This window comes from Balaenoptera borealis (assembly GCF_965194805.1).
Source record: "Balaenoptera borealis genome assembly, chromosome: 12".
Taxonomy (NCBI): Eukaryota; Metazoa; Chordata; class Mammalia; order Artiodactyla; family Balaenopteridae; genus Balaenoptera; species Balaenoptera borealis.
In genome coordinates, this window is record NC_138869.1 from 8,436,071 (window position 1) to 8,459,438 (window position 23,368).

At 38.0% G+C, this 23,368-nt stretch overlaps 1 protein-coding gene and 1 long non-coding RNA gene across 4 annotated transcripts in view; one reads left to right on the top strand and one right to left on the bottom strand.

Annotated features, from left to right (window-relative positions):
- The window catches only part of TMCC1 (transmembrane and coiled-coil domain family 1), a 220,971-nt gene that overhangs the window by 94,767 nt on the left and 102,836 nt on the right, over positions 1 to 23,368 (top strand). The gene's annotated exons all lie outside the window — the stretch shown is intronic.
- Positions 1,468 to 23,368, bottom strand: part of LOC309607322 — a 169,515-nt gene continuing 147,614 nt past the window's right edge. Inside the window, exon 2 of the long non-coding RNA XR_014232369.1 lies at positions 1,468 to 1,601. This is a non-coding gene — a long non-coding RNA (uncharacterized lncRNA). The remainder of the gene's footprint in view (positions 1,602 to 23,368) is intronic.

Below are 23,368 nucleotides of genomic sequence, written 5' to 3' on the forward strand. Positions count from 1 at the left end.
GAAATCAGAGAAAAGAGGAAAGGGTTGAGGCAGGCAGGTGAGGTAGAAGGAGAGAGGTAGGATTACTCTTCCTGTTGTAATTCCCACTTTTTGGTAGCTAAGAGCCCAAAATGTTGGGATGATTTCACACTGAATAGTCTGAACCACCTTTGATAGAATCATGGTTTCCAGGCCTACATGTGGATTTTCCATGCAGTGGGACTACATAGCTGTGGGCAGGGCTCAAGGGAAAGGCACCACCTGTCACCTTTCTCCTGTACTGGAGGTCCCATGCAGCAGCGCCCCAGCTGCTCACACTGCCTCCGGCCTGGCACCTCAGGAGCAGCAGGAGCAGCAGGAGCTTCAGACTCCTTTCCCCTCGGCCCGTATCTCCACAAGGTGGAGTCGGGCCCACGCAGGCCCGGAAGGGCTTCCAGCTGAGGCCAGCACTGGAGAAGGCATGCAGAGCTCAGCACCCGCTGCTGTCTCGAGTTCATCTGAATTACCTCGCAAAAACCCATTCCTTCTCATTCTTACTCAGTAACAAATAATTTGTAGACTTAGAGTTTGTGAATTACCCAGCGTTTATAAATAAGGAACTCTGTGCTCTGTGGTAAATTGCACCAGGATGACATTCTGCTCTGTTCAAATGAAAGGGAGATTTGTAAGATTGAATTAATTGAGCTGCGAGCAAAACCAGAAAGCCCAGGTGTAATGTTCTCCTTCGGGGGAAGAAATGAGATGATGGGAAGGGTAATTCCTGTTGCTGACCACAGGGTGGTGCCCGTAGACCAGGAGAAGTAGGTGGAAGTGAGGGGATGACTCCTACTGACAGGCCAGTAATAATGAGGGGATTATACCTTGAGAAGTAACTAGTACAGGGAATCGTTAGGATATGGGCTGGATTGAGTAGTGATTATCATGTAGTGGTAGGTGCTCTTTTAAAATACTGAACTGAATTGATAACTATGGAAATGGAATAGACAGTAGTAGAGTAGGTAGAATTTAATGACAATGTTAGAATTTAAAATAATTAAAGACAAACAAAATTTAAAACCCAAAGATATGCTTGGGAGAACTAGTAAAATAATGTCTGTTTTCCTAAAAAACAGTTGAAAATTGTAGTTTTTAAATGAAAACCAATACAGAGCTCTCTTTTTTGTGTATTTAGTGTCAGGTAGCTGACGCTGTTAAGGGAATATTTTATTCCCTATCAAGGGAATCATATGGGAATGCAAAAGTAGGAATAAGTTAGAGATGAAGATGTATTTTGGCTTTTTAGTTGTTCTCCAGTAAAGGTACTTTATAGAACAAAACTTGCGTGCCAAAGGAAGTAACTTTTAGGTTTATTGACCCTAGCTTAGACGTCCAGAATGTGTATGTTTCTTTTAATATAGTATATTTATGTAGTGACCCAAAAGATATCTTTATTATCCTTAATGATCCTATGTTGACTTTTTTTTTTTTTTTTTTTAATTTTATAGCTACTTTATTTATTTATTTATTATTTATTTTTGGCTGTGTTGGGTCTTCGGTTCGTGCGAGGGCTTTCTCTAGTTGCGGCAAGTGGGGGCCACTCTTCATCGCGGTGCGGGGACCGCTCTTCATCGCGGTGCGCGGGCCTCTCACTATCGCGGCCTCTCTTGTTGCGGAGCACAGGCTCCAGACGCGCAGGCTCAGTAGTTGTGGCTCACGGGCCCAGCTGCTCCGCGGCATGTGGGATCTTCCCAGACCAGGGCTCGAACCCGTGTCCCCTGCACTAGCAGGCAGATTCTCAACCGCTGCGCCACCAGGGAAGCCCCCTATGTTGACTTTTAATATGGTTGTCCTAAGAGTGCAGTTGAAGGTATAGATAGGATGTCCTTGACCTTGCTAAGTTTATCATGCACAGTTATCACCATAGGGATGCCTCCTCAAGTTTGGTTTGGTTTTGTTTTTTAAATCTGAGCTGTATTCCTTCTGTTCTAAGCAGCAGCTTTTGTGAGAACGCTCAACATAATGCAAAGTCAAGTTCACTCTTTAAGTTAAATTTAACCTCCTTTTCCTTTATATTGCAAAATATATAGAGTCTTTAGAGTAATTAGACCTGTAAAGGAATGTATTGTAGTATGTGACTTAACTTCTGCTTTCCCTTTTATTCACTAGCGATTTGAGTACTTTATCAATAGCCTTGAATCTTAGGAGTGGGGGAGAATTTTAGCACTCAAAGTCCACTACTCTTCTGTTTATCCAGAACACTGTTACAAGGATTTGTCTTGTGACTGTTAGCTTCCAAAGACTTATAGGTAAATAAATAGGCAGAAGGACAGAGCAGGATCATGTATTATAGAAGATAATCACTAGTACAGATTGGTTTTTCTTCAGCGATCATAGTACAACATTTTATCTAAAGAAAGATAGGCAACTTTGGCAAGTTAGCATAATATTGGGCTTTAGTAAGTGTTTGTTAAAAATTGACTTATTTTGATGTTACCTCATTATGTCCTGTGATCTTGTCAGTCAGTGGGAGCAGACCGGATTTCACTTTTGAGCTTTCATACTTCAGGGTCAGCATATATTTATTATGCATTAATTTGTGTCTCTCATTTTATGTATAGTTAGACTTTGAAAACATCTTTTTTTCCTAAATAGAATCATTTAAAATATATAAAACATGTTTGATTTCAAAAATTAATATTATGACAAATCCCTTTGTAAAAAGGATTAGCAAGGATTTATTGGTTTATATATTATAAAAATGTTCATATCTTCAGCCCAAGATCAAGTCAGATATTTATTAAGAACTGACAATTACATTTTTTTAAATAAATTTTATTTATTTATTTATTTATGGCTGTGTTGGGTCTTAGTTTCTGTGCGAGGGCTTTCTCTAGTTGCGGCAAGTGGGGGCCACTCTTCATCGCGGTGCGCGGGCCTCTCATTATCGCGGCCTCTCTTGTTGCAGAGCACAAGCTCCAGACGCGCAGGCTCAGTAATTGTGGCTCACGGGCCTAGTTGCTCCGCGGCATGTGGGATCTTCCCAGACCAGGGCTCGAACCCGTGTCCCCTGCATTGGCAGGCATACTCTCAACCACTGCGCCAACCAGGGAAGCCCTGTTCTTCTGCTTTATCTTTTTCTTGGTGTTATACCTCCTGGAGCCCTCACTTCTCCTATAGTCTGAATTGATTGCTGTCCAAGACCACACACCTTTTGTCAGAATTCCTTCCTCTGTTAATAAAAGATCCCTGTTTCCTTGGTTTCATGTTGTTGTCTTTACTGACTTATTCCTTCCTTTTTATGAAGCACATTCTCCATGGAGCCTTATGAAGAAGGATGCATAGGAGATCATTTTTCAGAAATTATGCTCATTTCAGATTTTCTTTATTTTACTCTAATACTTAATTTAATACTTCATTGACTGCGTGTGGAATTTTAGATTGGAAATAATTTCCCCTTAGAATTTTGTAAAGCATTGTGTCTTTATCTTCTAGCTGCTAGTATTAATAGCTTCTGGTGCCTTACTGATTCGCAGTCCTCTGAGTAGCAGTTTTTAAAAGTCTTCTCTTTATCTCTGTTTTCCTGAAGTTTTACAATGATGTGCCTTGGTGTGAGTCCTGGCATTTTTTGGTCTGGATACTGTGGGTCCTTTCCATCTGGACAGCTCAAAGACTGGATCTAGAAACAGTAGTTTTAGAAAACTATCTTACAATATTAATTTCTGTTCCATCAAACCTCCCAAATTTGTTTTCACCACACCTCCCACTAACCTGCCAAGCATTTACCTGATGGGAGAAAAGCTGATTTTGTTTTAAATTTTTATTATGTAATATTTTATTCATATAAAAATAAACTTATGTACTATGACACACAAGACCTGTGAACCTACCACGTAACGTAAAGATGGGAACATTAGAACATTACCATCACCATGTTCTTGGAACTGTATGGGATTCTCCCACTGTTGAAAATTTTTTATTTCACTCACTTTACTTTAAAAAAAAATACTTAATTACATATTGTATGTGGCACTGTTTAGTTGTACTTGTTTGGGGGCTTTATAAAATGATATTATAGCTTATGTAGTCTTCTGTGACTTGCTTTTTACACAGAAATATTTTTCTAAGGTTGGTCCATGTTATTGCATACGGTTGTAGTTCATTTGTACTGTTTATTTAATTTTCTCCCCCATTTCTCTTTTTCTTAGTCAGAGGTTGGATCTCCTATTTTGTTTTGTTTCCTTACTTTCTGACTCTTTTTTTTTTTTTCACACACACACACACACACACACACACACACACACACACTGTATTTTATTTTTACAAGAGATAAATAGACTGACACCAAGCATTGTACATGGATGACCACAACAAAAGCAACAGTGATTGCAATTACCAAACATGAAACACACTCATACTATGTCATAATATTGACATTCAGTCCAGTAATCCTCCACTGTAACAGCTCCTTTACTTTGCAGTGAAAATTGATTTGTATATTCTTTGCCTCTGAGTCCTTGAGGGATTTTTTTTTTTTTTAATTCAGACAGAAAGTCACAAAAATTATACTCATCCTCATCAGTTCACTCAGTCCCATGTAATTAATTTTTTTTTCATCTTGATCTTTTGTTAGCACTTTTATGAGTTCATCGGTTTTTCATTAGAGTTCTGAAAATGCTTATTCATTCAGTTCAGCAGTACAGTCAGTTACCAGAAACCTGTACTTGTCAGTCTTTTCCATGAGTTTCTTGAAGATGAAACCCTTTTATAGGAACATATTTGCAAAAGCATCAGAGTACACCCAGAACTGTCTGTAAATGACAAAAGACTTAAAAATGACCACGGTTAAAGATTTGATGAAAGTTCATAATAATGCAGTTGAAAAGAAAATTAGTTATTTCTGAGATATACATTTTAAAGTAATAACTAGGATTATTATTTATAACATTATACCAGAACATAGAAGATTTGTAGAAATTTCATGTAATGTCTGAAACATTTATATTAACATATTTCCATACATATTTCCATACAAATACAAATATAAGATTTTTAGAAATTTCATGTAATGTCTGAAACATTTATATTAACATATTTCCATACAAATAACCCAATGAAAGTTTAGTATTAGTTGTTTTGTTTGTTTGTTGTTTTATACTGCAGGTTCTTATTAGGCATCAATTTTATACACATCAGTGTATACATGTCAATCCCAATCGCCCAATTCAGCAAACCACCATCCCCACCCCACCGCAGTTTTCCCCCCTTGGTGTCCATATGTCCATTCTCTACATCTGTGTCTCAACTTCTGCCCTGCAAACCGGCTCATCTGTACCATTTTTCTAGATTCCACATACATGCATTAATATACGATATTTGTTTTTCTCTTTCTGACTTACTTCACTCTGTATGACAGTCTCTAGATCCATCCACGTCTCAACAAATGACTCAATTTCGTTCCCTTTTATGGCTGAGTAATATTCCATTGTATATATGTACCACAACTTCTTAATCCGTTCGTCTGTTGATGGGCATTTAGGTTGCTTCCATGACTTGGCTATTGTAAATAGTGCTGCAATGAACATTCGGGTGCATGTGTCTTTTTGAATTACGGTTTTCTCTGGGTATATGCCCAGTAGTGGGATTGCTGGGTCATATGGTAATTCTATTTTTAGTTTTTTAAGGAACCTCCATATTGTTCTCCATAGTGGCTGTATCAATTTACATTCCCACCAACAGTGCAAGAGGGTTCCCTTTTCTCCACACCCTCTCCAGCATTTGTTGTTTGTAGATTTTCTGATGATGCCCATTCTAACAGGAGTGAGGTGATACCTCATTGTAGTTTTGATTTGCATTTCTCTAATAATTAGTGATGTTGAGCATCTTTTCATGTGCTTCGTGGCCGTCTGTATGTCTTCTTTGGAGAAATGTCTATTTAGGTCTTCTGCCCATTTTTGGATTGGGGTGTTTGTTTCTTTAATATTGAGCTGAATGAGCTGTTTATATATTTTGGAGATTAATCCTTTGTCCATTGATTCATTTGCAAATATTTTCTCCCATTCTGAGGGTTGTCTTTTCGTCTTGTTTATGGTTTCCTTTGCTGTGCAAAAGCTTTGAAGTTTCATTAGGTCCCACTTGTTTATTTTTGTTTTTATTTCCATTACTCTAGGAGGTGGATCAAAAAAGATCTTGCTGTGATTTATGTCAGAGAGTGTTCTTCCTATGTTTTCCTCTAAGAGTTTTATAGTGTCCAGTCTTATATTTTGGTCTCTAATCCATTTTGAGTTTATTTTTGTGTATGGTGTTAGGGAGTATTCTAATTTCATTCTTTTACATGTAGCTGTCCAGTTTTCCCAGCACCACTTATTGAAGAGACTGTCTTTTCTCCATTGTATATCTTTGCCTCCTTTGTCATAGATTAGTTGACCATAGGTGTGTGGGTTAATCTCTGGGCTTTCTATCTTGTTCCATTGATCTATGTTTCTGTTTTTGTGCCAGTACCATATTGTCTTGATTACTGTAGCTTTGTAGTATAGTCTGAAGTCAGGGAGTCTGATTCCTCCAGCTCCATTTTTTTGCCTCAAGACTGCTTTGGCTATTCGGGGTCTTTTGTGTCTCCATACAAATTTTAAGATGATTTGTTCTAGCTCCGTAAAAAATGCCATTGGTAATTTGATAGGGATTGCATTGAATCTATAGATTGCTTTGGGTAGTATACTCATTTTCACAATGTTGATTCTTCCAATCCAAGAACATGGTATATCTCTCCATCTGTTGGTATCATCTTTAATTTCTTTCATCAGTGTCTTATAGTTTTCTGCATACAGGTCATTTGTCTCCCTAGGTAGGTTTATTCCTAGATATTTTATTCTTTTTGTTGCAATGGTAAATGGGAGTGTTTCCATAATTTCTCTTTCAGATTTTTCATCATTAGTGTATAGGAATGCAAGAGATTTCTGTGCATTAATTTTGTATCCTGCAACTTTACCATATTCATTAATTAGCTCTAGCAGTTTTCTGGTGGCAGTTTTAGGATTCTCTATGTATAGTATCGTGTCATCCGCAAACAGTGACAGTTTTACTTCTTCTTTTCCAATTTGTATTCCTTTTATTTCTTTTTCTTCTCTGATTGCCGTGGCTAGGACTTCCAGAACTGTGTTGAATAATAGTGGTGACAGTGGACATCCTTGTCTCGTTCCTGATCTTAGAGGAAATGCTTTCAGTTTTTCACCATTGAGAATGATGTTTGCTGTGGGTTTGTCATATATGGCCTTTATTATGTTGAGGTAGGTTCCCTCTGTGCCCACTTTCTGGAGAGTTTTTATCATAAATGGGTGTTGAATTGTGTCAAAAGCTTTTTCTGCATCTATTGAGATGATCATATGGTTTTTATTCTTCAATTAGTTAATATGGTGTATCACATTGATTGATTTGCGTATATTGAAGAATCCTTGCATCCCTGGGATAAATCCCACTTGATCGTGGTGTATGATCCTTTTAATGTGTTGTTGGATTCTGTTTGCTAGTATTTTGTTGAGGATTTCTGCATCTATATTCATCAGTGATATTGGTCTGTAATTTTCTTTTTTTGTAGTGTCTTTGTCTGGTTTTGGTATCAGGGTGATGGTGGCCTCATAGAATGAGTTTGAGAGTGTTCCTTCCTCTGCAATTTTTTGGAAGAGTTTGAGAAGGATAGGTGTTAGCTCTTCTCTAAATGTTTGATAGAATTCACCTGTGAAGCCATCTGGTCCTGGACTTTTGTTTGTTGGAAGACTTTTAATCACAGTTTCAATTTCATTACTTGTGATTGGTCTGTTCATATTTTCTGTTTCTTCCTGCTTCAGTCTTGGAAGTTTATACCTTTCTAAAAATTTGTCCATTTCTTCCAGGTTGTCCATTTTATTGGCATAGAGTTGCTTGTAGTAGTCTCTTAGGATGCTTTGTATTTCTGCGGTGTCTGTTGTAACTTCTCCTTTTTCATTTCTAATTTTATTGATTTGAGTCCTCTCCCTCTTTTTCTTGATGAGTCTGGCTAATGGCTTATCAATTTTGTTTATCTTCTCAAAGAACCAGCTGTTAGTTTTATTGATCTTTGCTATTGTTTTCTTTGTTTCTATTTCATTTATTTCTGCTCTGATCTTTATGATTTCTTTCCTTCTGCTAACTTTGGGTTTTGTTTGTTCTTCTTTCTCTAGTTTCTTTAGGTGTAAGGTTAGATGGTTTACTTGAGATTTTTCTTGTTTCTTTAGGTAGGCTTGTATAGCTATAAACTTCCCTCTTAGAGCTGCTTTTGCTGCATCCCATAGGTTTTGGGTCGTCGTGTGTTCATTGTCATTTGTCTCTAGGTATTTTTTGATTTCCTCTTTGATTTCTTCAGTGATCTCTTGGTTATTTAGTAACGTATTGTTTAGCCTCCATGTGTTTGTCTTTTTTACGTTATTTTTCCCTGTAATTCATTTCTAATCTCATAGCATTGTGGTCAGAAAAGATGCTTGATATGATTTCAATTTTCTTAAATTTACTGAGGCTTGATTTGTGACCCAAGATGTGATCTATCCTGGAGAATGTTCTGTGCGCACTTGAGAAGAACGTGTAATCTGCTGTTTTTGGATGGAATGTCCTATATATATCAATTAAATCTATCTGGTCTATTGTGTCATTTAAAGCTTCTGTTTCCTTATTTATTTTCATTTTGGATGATCTGTCCATTGGTGTAAGTGAGGTGTTAAAGTCCCCCACTATTATTGTGTTACTGTCGATTTCCTCTTTTATAGCTGTTAGCAGTTGCCTTATGTATTGAGGTGCTCCTATGTTGGGTGCATATATATTTATAATTGTTATATCTTCTTCTTGGATTGATCCCTTGATCATTATGTAGTGTCCTTCCTTGTCTCTTGTAACATTCTTTATTTTAAAGTCTATTTTATCTGATATGAGTATAGCTACTCCAGCTTTCTTTTGATTTCCATTTGCATGGAATATCTTTTTCCATCCCCTCACTTTCAGTCTGTATGTGTCCTTAGGTCTAAAGTGGGTCTCTTGTAGACAGCATATAGATGGGTCTTGTTTTTGTATCCATTCAGCCAGTCTATGTCTTTTGGTTGGGGCATTTAATCCATTCACGTTTAAGGTAATTATCGATATGTATGTTCCTATGACCATTTTCTTAATTGTTTTGGGTTTGTTTTTGTAGGTCCTTTTCTTCTCTTGTGTTTCCCACTTAGAGAAGTTCCTTTAGCGTTTGTTGTAGAGCTGGTTTGGTGGTGCTGAATTCTCTTAGCTTTTGCTTGTCTGTAAAGCTTTTGATTTCTCCATCGAATCTGAATGAGATCCTTGCCGGGTAGAGTAATCTTGGTTGTAGGTTCTTCCCTTTCATCACTTTAAGTATATCATGCCACTCCCTTCTGGCTTGCAGAGTTTCTGCTGAGAAATCAGCTGTTAACCTTATGGGAGTTCCCTTGTATGTTATTTGTCGTTTTTCCCTTGCTGCTTTCAATAATTTTTCTTTGTTTTTAATTTTTGCCACTTTGATTACTATGTGTCTCGGCATGTTTCTCCTTGGGTTTATCCTGTATGGGACTCTCTGCGCTTCCTGGACTTGGGTGGCTATTTCCTTTCCCATGTTAGGAAAGTTTTCGACTATAATCTCTTCAAATATTTTCTCTGGTCCTTTCTCTCTCTCTTCTCCTTCTGGGACCCCTATAATGCGAATGTTGTTGTGTTTAATGTTGTCCCAGAGGTCTCTTAGGCTGTCTTCATTTCTTTTCATTCTTTTTTCTTTAGTCTGTTCTGCAGCAGTGAATTCCACCATTCTGTCTTCCAGATCACTTATCCGTTCTTCTGCCTCAGTTATTCTGCTATTGATTCCTTCTAGTGTAGTTTTCATTTCAGTTATTGTATTGGTCATCTCTGTTTGTTTGTTCTTTAATTCTTCTAGGTCTTTGTTAATCATTTCTTGCATCTTCTCAGTCTTTGCCTCCATTCTTATTCCGAGGTCCTGGATCATCTTCACTATCATTATTCTGAATTCTTTTTCTGGAAGGTTGCCTATCTCCACTTCATTTAGTTGTTTTTCTGGGGTTTTATCTTGTTCCTTCATCTGGTACATAGCCCTCTGCCTTTTCATCTTGTCTGTCTTTCTGTAACTGTGGTTTTTGGTCCACAGGCTGCAGGATTGTAGTTTTTCTTGCTTCTGCTGTCTGCCCTCTGGTGGTTGAGGCTATCTAAGAGGCTTGATGGGAGGCTCTGGTGGTGGGTAGATCTGACTGTTGCTGTGGCGGTCAGAGCTCAGTAAAACTTTAATCCACTTGACTGTTGATGGGTGGGGCTGGGTTCCCTCCCTGTTGGTTGTTTTGCCTGAGGCAACCCAACACTGGAGCCTACCTGGGCTCTTTGGTGGGGTTAATGGCAGACTATGGGAGGGCTCACGCCAAGGAGCACTTCCCAGAACCTCCGCTGCCAGTGTCCTTGTCCCCACGGTGAAACAGAGCCACCACCCGCCTCTGCAGGAGACCCCCCAACACCAGCAGGTAGGTCTGGTTCAGTCTCCCCTGGGGTCACTGCTCCTTCCCCTGGGTCCCGATGCACACATTACTTTGTGTGTGCCCTCCAAGAGTGGGGTCTCTGTTTCCCCCAGTCCTGTCGAAGTCCTGCAATCAATTCCCACTAGGCTTCAAAGTCTGATTCTCTATGAATTCCTCCTCCCGTTGCCGGACCCCCAGGTTGGGAAGCCTGACATGGGGCTCAGAACCTTCACTCCAGTGGGTGGACTTCTGTGGTATAAGTGTTTGCCAGTCTGTGAGTCACCCACCCAGCAGTTATGGGATTTGATTTTACTCTGATTGCGCCCCTCCTACCGTCTCACTGTGGCTTCTCCTCTGTCCTTGGACGTGGGGTATCCTCCTTGGTGAAGTCCAGGGTCTTCCTGTCAATGATTGTCCAGCAGCCAGTTGTGATTCTGGTGCTCTCACAAGAGGGAGTGAAAGCACGTCCTTCTACTCCGCCATCTTGGTTAATCCTCTCACTTTCTGACTCTTTTTTATCCTGACTTCTGGGAAATTTCCTTAAAACTTATTTTCCAGTACTTCCATTAAAATATTTTATTTCTATCATGTTTTAAATTTTTGAAGTGATTTTTCTCTTCTATGAAAACTTATTTATAATAACCTATTCTTTTTTTTTTTTTTTTAAATCCACAAACAATTTATGGGTAGAGGATTTTATTTATTTATTTATTTATGGCTGTGTTGGGTCTTCGCTTCTGTGCGAGGGCTTTCTCCAGTTGCGGCAAGTGGGGGCCACTCTTCATCGCGGTGCGCGGGCCTCTCACCGTCGCGGCCTCTCTCGTTGCGGAGCACAGGCTCCAGACGCGCAGGCTCAGTAATTGTGGCTCATGGGCCCAGTCGCTCCGCGGCATGTGGGATCCTCCCAGACCAGGGCGCGAACCCATGTCCCCTGCATTGGCAGGCAGACTCTCAACCACTGCGCCACCAGGGAAGCCCCTAATAACCTGTTCTTATAGGTTATGTTTTCTTTTGTGTCGAAGGATTTTTTGTTTTTTGTTTTTGCTTCCTATATAGTCTCTGTCTCTTCAGAGTTTCTTTCCCTTTTTCTTTTTTCCTGGGTGTTTTAGTCTCTGTCTTTTTTGTTACAGGCTTTTCTCAAGTATCTTTCTTGCCATGGCTTTGTCTTCATATTTGAGGGAGGCATTAAAATGCTGTGGGAAGCTCTCCTTTGTGAAAGGCTTGTAGGTTGATGGTTTTTTACTATAGAGTAATTAGGCAGAGACACATTTTATTGCAGACCCCTCCACTTGTCAGTATCTGTAGGTCTTGTCTTCAGTTCTACAGTCACCTTTTCAAGAGAGATTATTCAAACTTTTGCATTTGCTGGTGGATGAATGATGGTGGTGGTAATAGCCTGGCTGCCTTGTGGCTTAGTGCCTTCCACTGGGAGGAAGAGGACTAAAATTCTCATTTATCAGTTTAATCCTTATGTCCTTAGAATGGTACCTCATTCCAGCCCTCAGCTGTGTCTAGAGTCTCTCAGTTTAGAATCCTTCTCGTCCCTTGTTTCAGTCTTCCCCAGAAAATAAACCTCTGGACCGATCACCTTCCTGTGAGTTAGCAGAATGAGCTGCTGATCTAAGTGTTCATTATAAATACTTATAACCAGTCCTTCTGTTTTCAGGCCCAACCCAATGCCCTTGTTTTTGAGTAGCCCCTGATACTTCTAAGTCTTGACCTTTCTATACTTTTGGCATAAATAGGCTTGCTTCTTGTTGGTTTCCTCACACCACCCACTACCCTGCCAAGTACTTATCTGAATGGAGAAAACCCAAAAGCTGTCATTTATTACCGGACCATCGTTTTTTCACCTCCCAGAGAGTTTTATTGACATCTCTTATCTACTGTTGTCTCCTTTCAAGTTTGCTGTGCCTTTCTGGGTATATGCCTTTTGTTATTCAATTTTAGTAGAAAGCCAAGATAAATATGTTCAGTTCTTCATGTTTAATCCATGATTCCTCTCTAAGGAAGCTTTTATTACAACAGAAATGTGAGGGACTTTGATATAGACTTGCCTTCTAAAGTCTTCTTTGTCCTCAAAGTAGAAATCAGCAAAAATTTCATTTCTACTGGTTGTGATCCAGGTTAGTCTATTTTTCAGCCCATACAGAGCCTTTTGAAATATAGGGGGCCACTCTTGTAAAGTAGAAAAGACTAGGATCCATTTGTTTCTTCCTGTAGCCACTAAAAAAATAGCATTCCTATAGCGATTTTGTAGTTATCGTCTGTCTCGGATTCTTTTTACCGGACAGCTAAACATGAACTTCATTGACCTAGAGTGTCATTGACCTAGAGTGTCATAGACAGAATAATCTTTTTAAAATTTGAATTTGGATATTAAAGCTTGGTTTTCCAAATCCTGATTTGGGTGAAGGAAATCTAGATTAAGTTTAACCAAACTGTGGTTTTTATTATGTTTTATACTTAAATAGTACTTTGAGCCATATGAAATTGCCAATAGTTGAGCAGTTGTAGCCTATAAAAATGGTAATTTTATGTGATTCAACATAATAAAGTTAAAAGATCTTAATAGTTTAGTTAACAGTCCTTTTTGTCCAATGTAGGAATTTGTTCTATAGCATTTTTGGAAATATTCCAGTAGGAAGAAAGGATGAGATAAAATGATAATGTCAGGCTAAGTAAGAGGAAGAGTTGAGGTCCCTATTCAGTATAACTGTACGTCCAAGAGTTGCATCAGGGTTCCTATGGTGTTCTAAAAGCTCCACACTCCTGAGGCTGGAGGCTATAAATTCCATGGAGTGCCAATTAGATACACAATGCCTGTGAATTTGGACACTAACACACACTCCCTGAGTACCTGGCTGCCAGGCTACAAATCTGTAGAGGATTTCAGCAAATATCAATTTAGCTGGAATAGTATCACTTAATTTTGTTTATTCTGTATACAGCCTTTATGTGTTATTTCCTTAAGTTAGTTAAAAGTTGAACTTTAAAATGATAATACGACTGTCAGTGAGGTTTAAAACATTGTAGAGATAAAATATACAACAACAATAGCAAAAAGGACTGGGGGGAGGATTGGTTTGTTTGGAAGGTGGTTGAGGTAGACTGTAACCCTATAATTTACAGGGTTACCACTAAAAGGATAACACAAAAATGCATAAAAAACTAATAGAAGAGATTAAACGGAATATTATAAATACTTGATGAATAGAAAAGAAGAATAAAGGAATAAAGAACACATGGGACAAATTTAAAACAAATAGCAAGATGGAAGTAAAAAGACAGAAAAAAGACCATGCAAACACTAACCAAAAGAAAGCTGTTGTTAAAGCTTTGTTAATATCAGATGGGTTAGACATTAAGGCAGGAAGTATTGCTAAAGATAAAGAATGACATTTCATAATGCTAAAATGGTCCTCTCAGTAGAAAGACATAACAATCCTAAACAACCTTCTGTTGTTGCTTGGTTTGCTGACCATACATGTGTGGTGTTTGGGTCTTTTCTTTTCACGAGTGTTGTCATTTTTCACTGCTAGAGATGTTTCTTTAGTCTGTGAGGGAAGAGTTGTTGTTGCTTTGTCTCTCCGACTGTGGTTATGTTCATTTTAGCACATGCTCTGGGCATTGTAAACGATTGTGTGGGGTACCACCTGAGAGAACAAAGCCTCACAATTATAATTATTTCATTTAGTGTTGTAGTTACTTTTAATGTAATTATTGTCCTTTAAAACATGCCATGCATGAGAAATAGAATTTAGATGAGGACTAAAGAAGTTATGTTTCAAAGAATTCTTTTTTAACATTGTGCGATTATGAGTAATAAGGTACTATAAGGAACAAATCAGAAAGGAGAAGCTGGATTCTTGTTAGTAAGCCTTTTTTTTTTTTTTTTTTTTGGTATTAGGTCTTTAAAGCCCTGCAGTGATGTGTTATTGTCAAAAGGCTTCATTTCTATCTGGAGAGAATGTCCTGTTATTTAGAGAATATTCCATTTTTCTGGAAAAAGACATCTTTTGGTTGATCTTCATGCCTAAATGTAAGAAAAGGAGAGACGTTTAAGGAAACAAAAGTGCTGAATCAAAGAGCATACTTGGAAATAGAAATACAATTAGTGTAACTTTAAAAAATTTGTGGTAAAAGCACATAACAAAATTTACTATTTAACTGTACAATTTAGTAGTGTTAAATATATTCACTTTGTTGTGAAATAGATCTCCAAACCATTTCATCTTGCAAATCTGAAAATCTATACCCATTTAAAAACTCTTCCTTTCTTCCCTCCCCTCAGCCACTGGTATCCACAATTCTACTTTGTGTTTGAATTTGACTACTCTAGGTACCTCATATAAGTGGAATCATACAGTATTTGTCTTTTTCTGACTGGCTTATTTCACTTAATATAATGTCCTCAAGGTTCATCCATCTTGTAGCATGTTACAGGATTTTCTTCCTTTTAAAAACTGAATATTATTCCCTTGTGTGTATAGACCACATTTTGTTTATCCATTTATCTGTTGGATATTTGGTTTGCTTCCACCTCTTGGCTATTGTGAATAGTGCTGCTATAAACATGGGTGTACAAATACCGTTTTGAGACCCTGCTTTCAATTCGTTTGCATATATACCCAGAAGTGGGATTGCTGGATCATATGTTAATTCTATTTTTAATTTTTTGAGGAACTGCCATACCACTTTTCCACAGCAGTTGCACTGTTTTGTATTTTACATCAGTATGCAAGGGTTCCAATTTCTCCGCGTCCTTGCGAACGCTTGTTTTCTGTTTTTTTTGTTGTTGTTGTTAGTTGCCATCCTAACAGGTATGAAGCAATATCTCATTGTGGTTTTGATTTGCATTTCCCTGATGATTAGTGATGTTGAGCATCTTTTCATATGCTTGTTGGCTGTCTTTTGTCATCTTTGGAGAAATGTCAGTTCACATCCTTTGCCCATTTTTTCATCAGTTTGATTTTCTGTTGTTGAGTTGTATGAGTTCTTTATATATTTTGGATATTAAGCCGTTTTCAGATATATGACTTACAAATATTTTCTCCCATTCAGTAGGTTGTCTTTTCATTTTGTTGATGGTCTCCTTTGCTTTGCAGAAGCTTATTAGTTTGATGTATTCCCACTTGCTTATTTTTACTTTTGTTGCCTTTGCTTTTGGTGTCAAATCCAAAAAATCATTGCCAAGACTGATGTCATGGAGCTTACTGCTTATGTTTTCTTCTAGGTGTTTTATGGTTTCAGGTCTTACATTCAAGTCTTTAATCCATTTTGGGTTAATTTTTGTGTTAGTGGTCCCGTTTTATTCTTTTGCATGTGACTGTCCAGTTTTTCCAATACCATGTATTGAAGTGACTGTTACGACAGTTATTTAAAATTCTTTGTCAGGCAAGTCATAGATCTTTTTCTTTAGAGTCGGTTTCTGGAGTTTAATTTTGTTCCTTTAATTAGGCCCTACCTCCCTGTTTCTTTATATGCTTTGTGGTTTTTTGCTTGGGCATTTGAAAAAAACAATCACCTACCCCCTGCCTTTGCATACTGGATTCCTTCTAGGACCTCTCAAGCCTTTTCTGATCTTAGCTCCCCCTGGGATTTGCCTACAGAACTGCAGTTGTAAGGTGCTTTTTGCATCTTGTTTACAGTGTCTTGCAACTCTGGTTCCTATTCTCTTAGGGCTCTGAGTTGCCTAAGACAGAAGCCAGTCCCTCAGGCAGTTCCCAGACAAGCCAGAATTGGATGTATTGTCTGTTTTGTTTGTGTTCCCAAGGGAAGAGCCTGGCATGAGGGGTTTCTTCCTGGTTGCTCCACACTGTGCTCTGCAGGGGAAGTGGCATGAATGGGATGCCAAACATCACAAATTTTCCTACCCCTTTCATTGGAATCTTGTGTTGGGTTTACAGTAGCCCAGCTGCTATAGCTTCTTAACTGTTCTCTAGAGTTTTTGCAGTGATATTCTGGTCTGTCTTTTGTTGTTAACTCAGTGTCTCCGTAGGGGAAGGAGGGCCTGTATTTTCCTAGTCTGCCATTTTGCTGACATCACTCTCCCTAGTATCATTTTTTGAAGTATAAATTCTGCCAGATAATGTGTCTCTTTATAAGACATGTAGGTAAAAGGGAATCAAAGATGTAATATTTTGGACTTGAGTAAGGTGATTTGTTCTTTGTGAGGTTCATGTCTGTAAATGGAGAAGATGAAATCTAAAGCAGTGATATCCTATGAAATGTTTTATTTTGGAATAAAGAAATAAGGTAATCCTATCAGATAAGACCATGTTTTCTTTTATGGTTTTCAGGGCATTTGACAAATATTTAATTGAATGTCTACTATGTGTAAGGTACTATGCAACTGGGATACAGAAAGTATGAGATGTAATCCTTCAAGGTGCTCATTTTTAATTTGATGAAAGACAACCTTAATGCAGAAAAAACTAACAGTACAAGATCTGCATACCAAATATAAAAGTACAAGAACTATCACTGTGAGCTATGCAGAAGCAGAAGTGACAGTGAACTGAAGTGAACAGGAATGGCTTCCAAAAAAATGGACCTTCAGTAGGTAGGATCTTATCTTAGTGTCTATCCTGGAGGGAAAAAAAAAAATCACACATCCCAAAGCAGGCATGTATAGGCAGTATGTTTGTACTAGCAGAAATGTAGAAATAATCTAAATGGTCATAAGAAAATGGATAGGGCTTCTCTGGTGGCGCAGTGGTTAAGAATCCACCTGCCAATACAGGGGACATGGGTTTGAGCCCTGGTCCGGGAAGATCTCACATGCCGCAGAGCAACTAAGTCCGTGTGCCACAACTACTGAGCCCGCGCGCCTAGAGCCCATGCTCTGCAACAAGAGAAGCCACTGCAATGAGAAGCCCTCGCACCGCAACGAAGAGTAGCCCCTGCTCGCCACAACTAGAGAAAGCCTACCCGCAGCAACAAAGACCCAACGCAGCCATTAATTAATTAATTTAAAAAGAGGATGGATAAATAAACTGTTCTGTCTATACTGTGGAATGCTGTGTAGCAATTAGATAGTGGAGATCCATATGTACTGACAAAATTTTCTAAGTTAATTGAGTTTTTAAAAACAGATATCTTAGCTTATTTGCGTTGCTGTAACCAAGTACCACAGACTGAGACGTTTATAAACACAATAATTTATTTCTCACAGTTCCAGAGGCTAGACATTCGAGATCTGGGTGCCAGTGTGGTTGGGTGAGGGCCCTTTTCTGGGTCTCAGACTTCTTTTTGTATCCTCACATGTTGGAAGGGACTAGGGAGCTCTGGGGTGTCTTTTATAAGAGCACTAGTCCCACATGGCGACTGTAGCACCTCTCAAAGGCCCTACCTCCTAATAGTATCACACTGGGTTTTAGGATTTCAACATAAGAATTTTGGGTGGACACAAACATTCAGACCACAGCAAAGGAGGTTTCAAATAATATGTATGGTATGATATTAGTTGGGTTAAAAAACAAACCAAGCTAAAAACAAACCTACAAATAATACTGTGTACTTTTATAAGTAAATAATATATAAATTCATACTAAAGGAAGGTTAAACTGATAACAGTGGTTACAACAATTAAGCATTTATAAATTACTTGTATAATTAAAAATAAAGAAAAGGCCCAGATGAAAATTTATCTAAACACAATTAGTGGTTACTTCTGTATGGTGAGATTATTAACAAATTTTCTTTATATTTTACTGTATTTTCTGAATTTTTACAGGAAACATTTTATTGGAAAATGTTAAATTATAAAGAATCATAAGTGGGAGATAAGTAATTGACAAATAGTTAATAAAATTAATTTTCACAAAGTGGAATAGAAGAACGAGTAGAATTAGGTGGAAAAATCAGGGAGTTTATGGGTAAGGGAGATGGTTGAGGGAGAGAGAGGGAAATCCAGAATGTCTTAGAAACTTTTAAAGTTTTATAGAGTCATTATATTTTTAAGCCATTCATTCAGTAAATATTTAATAAATATTTGGCCTAGTAGGTGCCAGGATCCCTGCCCTAAGGAGCTTATGTTTTGATGAAGGGGATGCAGACAAGGAAATTACAGTGTATTAAGGAAGAATCAGTTAGTAAGGTGGAGAAAGAGGTCGTTGAGGGTTGATAGAGAAGGTTTTCCTGAAGGAGCAGAAGTCTAAGCTGAGATTTGGAGTTAAGTTGAAAGTAATGTGAGATGTCTGGAGAGGGAAAGCAGGGACCAGCACAGGAAACACCTTGTAAACCGTTTTAAGAACTTGATTTTATAGTGTTTAAGTATTTCAAATACATAATCTTGCTGGGTGTTCTTTGCATCGTAGCAAACAATAATCATGTTGGTTGTTTGGTACTTAGTAGGCACATTATAAACTCTTCCTCCCTCCCTCTCTTCTCCCTTTACTTTTCTCCCCCTTGTATGCATTCAGTGCAGGTGATGCACAGCATGGGTTTCTGGGGGGAGAAATAAACGCAAATTCTAAAACATTGCTGATGTAATAAAAGGAGGCAGCCTTAATTTAGCATATTTAAAAGAGCCGTGTCCAGTTCATCAAAATAAAAATGTTAATTTGATATGGTTGGCTGCTGTTTAAATCAGCCATTACAATGAGTTATGGAATTGAATACAATTAGGTGTTCAAAAAAATTTTTTTTAATTTATTTTATTTTTGGCTGTGGTAGGTCTTCATTGCTTCACGCTGGCTTTTCTCTAGGTGCGGAGAGCGGGGGCTACTCTTCGTTGCGGTGCACGGACTTATTGCGGTGGCTTCTCTTGTTGCGGAGCACAGGCTCTAGGCGTGTGGGCTTCAGCAGTTGTGGCTCGCGGGCTCTAGAGCGCAGGGTCAGTAGTTGTGGCGCACAGGCTTAGTTGCTCCGCGGCATGTGGGATCTTACCGGACCAGGGCTCGAACCCGTGTCCCCTGCATTGGCAGGCGGATTCTTAACCACTGTACCACCAGGGAAGCCCAGGTGTTCAAATTTTTTTAATCATCAATATCTTTTAACATCTTACTACTTAATAAATTATACTACTTTCAGGTTATTTATATTGACAGTGGCTTGGACTTTTGTAAATAACTTCACAAGTTACTTAATCTGTTCTTGGGTAGATAAAATATGGTATCTTATTGTTATCTATTGTGGGATTCCCAAAAGAAATTTATTTCTGCAAGACAGAATGCTCATATCATTCAAGGGGCCTGAATTGCCATAGGGAATCCTGAAACTGGAGATGTTATTTACTAAACTTTTTGAAAGTAGATTTTTCTCTCTCTTTGCTTTAAAGACAGACAATAACTGAAACAATCGTAACTTCTGTAAAGAAAGAACCTATCACATTATTATTCGTTAATGATGGGCTATACCCGTTTGGGCAGTTTATAGCAAAATAGTTAACAAACATGTGCAATTTAGAAAGAAAGAATAAATGAATTTTTTTATAACCTACATTCCCATTCCACAAAGAAAAAATATTCTGAAAAATATTCAGGCTTACAACATGTTGCCTTGTTAGTGTGGAAAAACTAAATTTTACTTATCACTTGATTTGCGCCTCTGTGTCTTTAACTTGTGTTTTTTGTACTCCCTGGAGTGCCCTTCCCCTTTTTTGTCCATTTGCAGAATTTCTATCCAGCCTTAAAGACTCCAACTTCAAGATTTTTTCTTGTCCCACAGAAAGTTCATCTTTCCCTCCTTTGTGCCACCACTGTCCCTGTATTATAGCACAAGAACTTTATCACACAACGTATTTACCATTTTGTTCCACTACCTTCTGCCATTTCTCAGGGAACTTCATAATTCCGTCTTACCAAAACTTTTTATCGTTTTGAGCAAAGAACTGTTCCAGGTGCCTTTTACAGTCTTTCAGGGAATTGAAATTTTTTCCATTAAGAGAATTTTGTAAAAAACAAAATAAATGGAAATCCAAAGGTGCAATGTCTGGTGAATGTGACGGATGAATCAGAACTTCCCAGCCAAGCTATAACAGTTTTTGCCTGGTCATCAAAGAAACATGCGGTCTTGCGTTACCCTGATGGAAGATTATGAGTTTTCTGTTGACTAATTCCGGATGCGTTTTGTGGAGTGCTGCTTTCATTTGGTCTAATTGGGAGCAGTACTTGCTGGAATTAATCATTTGGTTTTCCGGAAGGAGCTCATAATAGAGGACTCCCTTCCAATCCCACCATATATACAACATCACCTTCTTTGGATGAAGACCGGCCTTTGGTGTGGTTTGTGGTGGTTCATTTCACTTGCCCCACGATCTCTTCCGTCCCACATTATTGTACAATATCCACTTTTCATTGCCTGTCCCAATTTGTTTTAAAAATGAAACGTTTTCGTTACGTTTCAGTAGAGAATCACATGCGGAAATAACCATCAAGGAGGTTTTTTTCACTTATATGGAACCCAAACGTCAAATCGATTTACATAATCAAGCTGGTGCAAATGATTTTCAGCACTTGATTTGGATATTTTGAGTATGTCGGCTATCTCCCCTGTGGTATGATGTTGATCTCAATTAATGTCTCGATTTGATTGCTGTCAACTTCAACTGGTCTACCTGACCATGGAGTATTGTCCAGCGAGAAAATCTCCAGCATGAAACTTCAGAAACCACTCTTGACACATTCAGTCAGTCACAGCACCTTCTCCATACACTGCACAAATCTTTTTTTGTGTGTTTCAGTTGAGGTTTTACCTTTCTTGAAATAATAAAGCATAATATGCCGAAAATGTTGCTTTTTTTTCTTCCATCTTCAGTATTAAAATGGCTACACAAAAATTCACCAATTTTGATGAGTTGTTTTTTTTTTTAATGCATGCTGATGTGACAGCTGTCACAATACAATCTAACAAAATTGTTTCGAATGAAGTTAGAGCCAACTAAGTGCTACTAGAGCCATCTTACGGAAAAAACCGAATGAACTTTTTGGGTTAACCCAATAGGAGGAAGCATGATGTAATAATGGGAAAAGCAGTGTAGTGAAATCTGGGTATTTGGGGTTCTAGTCCCAATTCTAATACCAATTTTGTGATTTGGGGCAAGTTTGAAAATCTCTTTGAACTTTAGTTTCCTTCTCTGTAAAAGTGTAACTTATAATACATGATGTTCAATAGTAAATACAAAACTTTAATATCAGTTTATTTTTAAAATGTGTTTACAGGGAATTTTAAGAATTAAGCTGGTGTAAAGGGAGGGACACGTGTTTTGAATATAGAAACCAGCTAAATTGGGATAATTACTTAAATTTCATAAGTTTTCATCCAAGGTGTTTCTGAATTTTTTTTTCAGTAGTAACAGTACAGTCCTAGTTTTGTCAAACAAACAGACATGAATATGTTTATACATGTGCAGGAAAACATACAGTTCAATAAGTTTTAATATTATGCTCAGTGTGGAGTTGTATATGATGGATAAAACAAGGAGAATAAAGTAATTTTCTTTTTTTTTTCTATAATGGTAATGAAGAAAAGTTAAAAGAAAATAAAAGACCATTTTATAAAGACCATTTGTGGCTTTGGAAGTAGATTATCTTATGACATACAGTAAGGAAAATGTAAGGAACAGGCTTTTTTTTTTCTTTCTGTTTCCCAGTTTTACTAAGAACTGTTACCTATGGGGGAAAGCAGAAAACAAGATGGCTTAGTGATTGATGATGATCACCTCTTTTTCAGTCATGATAGTAACAAGGGTTCTTTTTTTTTTTTTCTATTGAAGTATACTTGATGTACAGTAATATTACACAAGTCACAGGTGTATAATGTAGTGATTCACAATTTTTAAAGGTTATACTCCATTTATAGTTATTATAAAATATCTACCCCTATATTGCCCTTCACCCCTTCCCTCTCCCCACTGGTAACCACTAGTTTGTTCTCTATATCTGTGAGTCTGCTTCTTTTTTGTTATATTCACTAGTTTGTTGTATTTTTTTAGATTCTAAATATAAGTGATATCATACAGTATTTGTCTTTCTCTGAATTATTTCACTTAGCATTAATAGCCGCTGGGTCCATCCATGTTGCTGTAAATGGCAAGATTTCATTCTTTTTTACGGCTGAGTAGTTTTCCATTATATATAATACTACTCAGCCGTAAAAAAGAATGAGATATATATATTTGCCTCATCTTCTTTATCCATTCTTCTGTTGATGGACACTTAGGTTGCTTCTGTATCTTGGGAATTGTAGATAATGCTGCTATGAACATTGGGGTGCATATATCTTTTCCAATTAGTGTTTTTTGGGTTTTTTTGGGTATATACCCAGGAGTGGAATTGCTGGGTCATATGGTAGTTCTTTTTTTAGTTTTTTTTTACATGGTAGCTATTATTTATTATTATTACTTACTTTAGTCTTTTGAGAAACTTCCATACTGTTTTCCACAGTGGCTGCACAAATTTACATTCCCACAGACAGTGTATGAGGGTTCCCTTTTCCAAGAGTTCTTAATACAGCGTCTATCAACAAGCTTTAGTGGAATCCATGAACCATTTGGAATGGTATCAAAAACACTGAGTATGTCCATGAGTATGTCCATTCATGCATTTCCTGTATGTCACTCCAGTGACTGAGTCCATAGGTTTTAACAGATTCACAAAGAGTACATGATGCAAAAAGTATGAAGAACACTATGGACAGTTCTTATCTGCTTCTGCATAGAGTGTAAGAAGATGTGGGGCTTCCCTGGTGGCGCAGTGATTGGGAATCTGCCTGCCAGTGCAGGGGACACAGGTTCGAGCCCTGGTCCGGGAAGATCCCACATGCTGCGGAACAGCTAAGCCCGTGTGCCACAACTACTGGAGCCCATGTGCCCAGAGCCCGTGCTCCATAACAAGAGAAGCCAGCGCGATGAGGCCTGTGCACCACAACGAAGAGTAGCCCCCGCT